Source organism: Brassica oleracea, chromosome C7, assembly GCF_000695525.1.
Source record: "Brassica oleracea var. oleracea cultivar TO1000 chromosome C7, BOL, whole genome shotgun sequence".
Classification (NCBI taxonomy): domain Eukaryota; kingdom Viridiplantae; phylum Streptophyta; class Magnoliopsida; order Brassicales; family Brassicaceae; genus Brassica; species Brassica oleracea.
The window spans coordinates 22,321,259-22,326,701 of record NC_027754.1 but is presented as its reverse complement, the minus strand read 5'-3'; the positions used below and the strand labels follow the sequence as shown (position 1 = coordinate 22,326,701).

The window sequence follows — 5,443 nt, the reverse complement described above, 5'->3', positions numbered from 1 at the left end:
TGTAGCGTCTCTATTCTCTCCAATTCTGTCGCAAAGCTTGGCCACGCCTGAAGATCCTTAACCATAGCAATCAGTTCCTTACAGTCTGTCCCAAAGCTCTGGCAGGTCGAGTGCTGCAACATACTCTCCATCGCCCACCGCAGTGCTTCTACCTCCGAATGCAAGGCTGATTCACGTCGAGAAAAGTTTTTTGTCCCCATAAGCTGAATATTCCCAGAGCTATCCATCCATGTCCATCCACATCAACTAAAGTTAGCTGAAAGGGTCCAAGAACCATCTAGTAAACAAATATTTTCCAAGCATACGGCTTGGGGTTCCTCATTTATAGTGTCTTGTGTTACTGCTTGTACCACCTCATTAGCCTCAAACCATGCATGGCATTCACTCTCAGCATGTCTAACTAGTTCCAGAGGATCTCTATCTATGCCCCTGAAGAGTTTTTCATTCCTAACCTTCCAAATGAACCATATTATCCAGGGATAAGGATCCCTGTCTTGCTCTGGCTCCATGATACTATTTTTCCTCCAGAATAGATAATCCATGTTTGTGTATACGCTCGATACCGGAAAAATATTTGGGCACGTCGGGGTTGAAGATAAAGACCATACTTGACGGGCTGGTGGGCATTCAAAGATTGCATGTGTGACAGTCTCCTCTGCTTCTCCACATCTTGGGCAGTAATTGTCACACCGCATATTGCGTCTAACTAAATTCCTCGTTACTGCCACATGACCAGTTAACAACTGCCACATAAGATGACATATCTTCGTAGGGGCCTTCAGTTTCCACGAAAAGGCCTGGAACTTTGTAATACTTGGCTCCAAAACTTCCTTCTCCTCTGTTAACTTTAATAAATTATGTGCCACCCAATATCCAGATTTAACCGTGTATTGGCCGCTCCTTGTAAAGTTCCAGCAGAAAGTATCACGACGGTGAGTTGAGCTTATGGCCAAACTCCTTATGAGTGGTATATCCTCAGGATGAACATAGTTCTCCAACAGTCCCACATCCCAATCCTTCAATCCCTGATCAATAAGATCGCTTACTCTCATGTTAGGGTTCATCACAGGAGCTATGGGGGCAGCTGGTCTGGCGGAATTCGATGGAATCCATGGATCCTCCCATACCTTAAAATCATACCATCGCTGAGAGTTTAAACAAGTATTACCGGCTTAATTTATATGAATAATTGAGTATTTTTTTCAATAAGGATTTGTTTCTAGTTTTTTGTATTTTTCAGTGTAATTTATCTTCTTTGAGGGTGTTCTACGATATTTTAAAAACTTTTAGTTGGTTAATATTTTTGTCGGTACGTGAGTGATGGCTTTTTTGTGGTTTTAAATTTCTCTGGCCGCGTGAATTAATACTACGGAAAAGAGATACACTTGTAAGAGAAAATATTTAAAATCGAATCATAATCTCTCTAGGGAATATTAAGTATACATTGGAAATTCTGAATACAGATTTAGAAAGAGCAAATGCGAAAAATGGATGAGAAAATATAACAGCTAATATTCGATAAACCATGGTGCAAACAGCTAATGTATATATATTGTTTCCATTTCTGGAGATAATTGATATAGGAAACTGATTTTGAATGTACATATAATATATCTTAAATACATTCGATCTATTTCTATCTGCACTACTTCAAAAAATCTAATTAGTGAACCCTTTATAAAAAAACTCGAAATTTTAATATTTATTAAACGATAAAATTACCAAATCCATATCCATGTTATAGAGACGACGTCAGTTTAAGTATATTTTTAATTTATCGAAAAAGATAAGCCAATAAGAGATAATAAAGGTACGGAGAAAAATGTAAAGTACAGCTAAGATAGAAAGATAGAAGAAAAACTGCTTGTTTTAAGACACAGTCTTCTGTTCTGTCTTTTCTCTTCAGTTCCTCATCATTGGTCTTTCCCACCACCTGATCTCTTGTCTTCTTCTGCCCCTCCCCGGTTTACTCTCTCTTTAACCGGTCTTCCTCACAAGCTTTCATCCCCTCTAAATTACAACAACAAATTCAATTCCGCGGTAAATTTATGTTCTCAAAAGACCGATAGTACTGGATATACATATTCATTTACGAATTCTTCAAACTCATTTTATATATACGGTGAGAGACTTGGTTAATTCTAATCTTAACACCTTTAACTTCGCATAGTTTTAAGCATTTTACAACAAAATGGCTAAGCCCTTTCTTCCTCCTGCTTTTTATAATTACTTGTGTAATCCTTGCAAACTAATTATATTGTTTCAGAAACATTTCAATTTATAAAATTTCTCTTTATTCACTGAATATTTGATTTATAAATTCCTTCTTTACATTGTTATCTTTGTTACACGTCCCTTTATAAACTTGATTGATTATTTTAATAGAACACATTCAGTCTGTTTCAGACAATAATTAAAATAATACACCCAATTTGTTTCATATTGCACTCCTTGTGTTTGAGCGAAGTTAGAAAATCTGCAGAACTACATAAGAATTAGTATCAGATTTTGACACTCTTTTGTTTTCAATATTAAAGGTGCTTAGTTGATTTGTTTTCCTTTTTGGATTTGATCATATATAGTATTTGATTTCACGCAGGAAAATCTGAAAAGGAAAAAAAAAAACACCAAACAAGTAAAAAGCGACAAAAAGAAAATACGAGTTTATCATGTATTCATGTGTTTTTTTTTTTTTTTGAAAAAGGGCATGTATTCATGTGTTGGTGTTTTTTGATTCAGATGGAGATTGTTTTGAAACCAAAGGATGCAGTTAATTGGTCGTATAGAGGTGAAGGAGCTGTTAATCTGGTTCTCGCTTACACTGGAACCTCTCCCACTTTTGTTAGTCTCTTTTTTCTTTTCATTTCAATATTTTTGATTTGAACCTTGTTCTTTTTTTTTATCATCTCGGTAATGGAAAAAGAAATACTTAACGTTGATTTCATATACCATTGTTCTCTCTTCTTTTGTGTTATGTGTGAAGTTGGGAAAGATGATGAGAATACAGAAGATGCCCAATGATGTGAAAAGAGACACAAGTGAAAATGGTCTAACGAGTCATGAAAAGCTTATTTGGGGAGAGATTAAGGAACTTGTCTTGCCCGAACAAGGAGGTTTTGGAGTTTTTGTTCGTCAAACATGTCATGCATGAAACCTCTGTTGGGTCATAAATATGTCAATCCTGGACTCTTCATTTCATTTATCTTTTGTCATCATAACATGGAAAATTTTCCATTTTGCGATGTTTTAAAGAGCTTTGCTTTGTTGACAGATGCGTCTTCTTGTAGCAAAGGAGTTTCTTGAGTCTGTTGAGAACATTGGGACATCTCAGCGACCTTCTTGGCGAGCTGATGTAGCCAGTGCGGATACTAACCGCAGTTTCGTGCTTCTGATGGATGATTTGACACTTTTTGCCCACGGTTAGCTGTGGTTTTTGGTTACTAGGCCATGTCACGTTGATGATCTTCTCTGCTTTCAGGTCGGGTTGAGGATAAACCATGCTTAAGTGTTGAAATAAAGGTGTTCTTGATTATTATCATGTGTTTCTTCCTTTTTTTCGCTGGTGATCGAATGCTTCGGTTAATGTACATTGCTGTGTTTGATCTGATGAAGTAGCCAAAATGTGGGTTTATTCCATCTTCAAGTTTCATAGCTGAGGAGAATGCTATCAAGAAGAGTATCACTCGTTTCAAGATGCACCAAGTTCTGAAGCTTCAAGAACGTGAGGTACTTTGAATCTCTTTAGATTGATCACAATCGAAACCTCACACGCAAAAAAAAAAAAAACCTTACACGCTATAAACTCGTGTTACAGATCTCAGAAACAAGTGAATATGATCCTTTGGACCTTTTCTCTGGATCAAAAGATAGAATACACAAAGTAATAAGAGCTCTCTACGCGACTCCTCAGAACAACCTCAAGGTTGAACAATCTTTGAGCATCTACTCAAAGATATTATCAAGAAGAAAGAAGCATTGGGAGAGAGAAGAGATCAGAGAAGAGGTCAGCCTCAAGGCGCTTCTAAACAATAAGCTGATGAGATAACTGACTGAATTTAAGACAGTCTCTGTACTCTGCCAGTTCCTAATCATTGGTCTGATTCTCTTCTCTTCCTGGTTTCGTCTTCAAACCTGTCTTGATTATGCCCAGCTTCTTAAGTTTCAACATGACAATGTTAATACAAAGATTTAAAAACACTCTTAATCTTTAGTTTTTACAATCATCATTTGCTAAAAGCCTAAAACCATGGAGAAGAAAAGAAAGAATGAAAGCATTGGAGAAAAACTAAACACAACACACAAGATTTCAAACGTGCGCATTACATATAAGGCCAGCCAATACAGCTTTTCCCGTAGAGAGACAAGATATACTCCACTTATAAGACATACATCTTGAATGCTTAATTATAGAGACAAAAGAGACACTAGGTTTCTTGGTTTTTGCCAAACTCAAGTGTTGTATGTTCGAATCCTCTCCAGTTCAGATGTTTGTAAAGCACTATGAAAACTGATGATAATAAAGAAACTGTAGACCATAAATCAAATACTGAGATTTTACCTGTTTCACATAACACTCCACTGCTTGAAGATTCTCCATGGTTGCAGCCATCCGAGCCTCATGATTCCTGGAGTCCAAAGATGTTATATCAAATGCTATGCTCTCAGCCAAAACCTTCTTAAAATTATCAATCCCTTGAGAGAGAGAATCCTCTGCTTGTTGAGACGACTGTTTGAGGTTTCCAACGTCCAAGAGTTGTTGCTCAGTTAGTGGAGGAAGGTGTGGCAACACAAACTGAAGCAACAACAAAGAAGATTTTTAAAAGCATTTCTTGAGATGTGTTCCGAAGAGTGAATACTGTAACATATAAAGAGTGGGGACTTACAATTTAACAGCTCGGATGGGCGAAAACCTCCAATCAACTGGAATAAACGTTCAGTTGAAGTTTGCCACCCCCCTGATACCAAGTAGCATGCTTCAGCCCTTGCTGCATCAGCTTTGATTCTGAAGAGATTGGTGTAGTGGTTCAAGCAAGAATCTACTATTAATTGGACCTCAGTGTCTCTTTTATGAGCTTGGAGTGCTGTTTGAATTTTATAATCTCTCCGGTTCTGCTCTTCCAGGGAGAGCCTGTATTCCCTCTCGAATGCAACAATCCCTGGAAATAATCCTCACTGAGAACTGAAGATTATATAATCCAACATATATTTACTTTTGTATAAAGTTTTTCTACCTTTGTTCATGGTCCTTGATAACTATATTTTCTGATTCTTACAATCACTGAAGAGAAAATAAATGATTATAATGAGTTAACATGAACACGAAAACATAGTACTTACACAATGGGAAAAAAGAAACAACCTTCGCTGATAAGCAACATTGAAATTCATCACCACCACATAAGAATAGTGAAACTTTATTTCAAGGACGAAAAGTGGATACATT

The 5,443-nt window shown here is 36.9% G+C and overlaps 2 long non-coding RNA genes across 3 annotated transcripts; one reads left to right on the top strand and one right to left on the bottom strand.

The window, feature by feature from the left end:
• Nucleotides 1-2,747: 2,747 nt before the first annotated feature.
• Nucleotides 2,748-3,890, top strand: LOC106304438. The gene is made up of 3 exons (XR_001262748.1): nt 2,748-2,841; nt 2,984-3,726; nt 3,815-3,890. It is a non-coding gene; the product is annotated as an uncharacterized LOC106304438 (long non-coding RNA).
• An 84-nt stretch (nt 3,891-3,974) lies between these two features.
• LOC106304437 lies at nt 3,975-5,443 on the bottom strand. Of its 2 annotated transcripts, XR_001262747.1 has the most exons (5): nt 5,360-5,443; nt 5,232-5,278; nt 4,884-5,156; nt 4,559-4,792; nt 3,975-4,135 (listed from the first exon to the last, which is right to left on the bottom strand). It is a non-coding gene; the product is annotated as an uncharacterized LOC106304437 (long non-coding RNA). The 2 variants fall into 2 exon arrangements; XR_001262746.1 differs by lacking the exon at nt 3,975-4,135 and having other exon boundaries at nt 4,143-4,792; nt 5,360-5,441.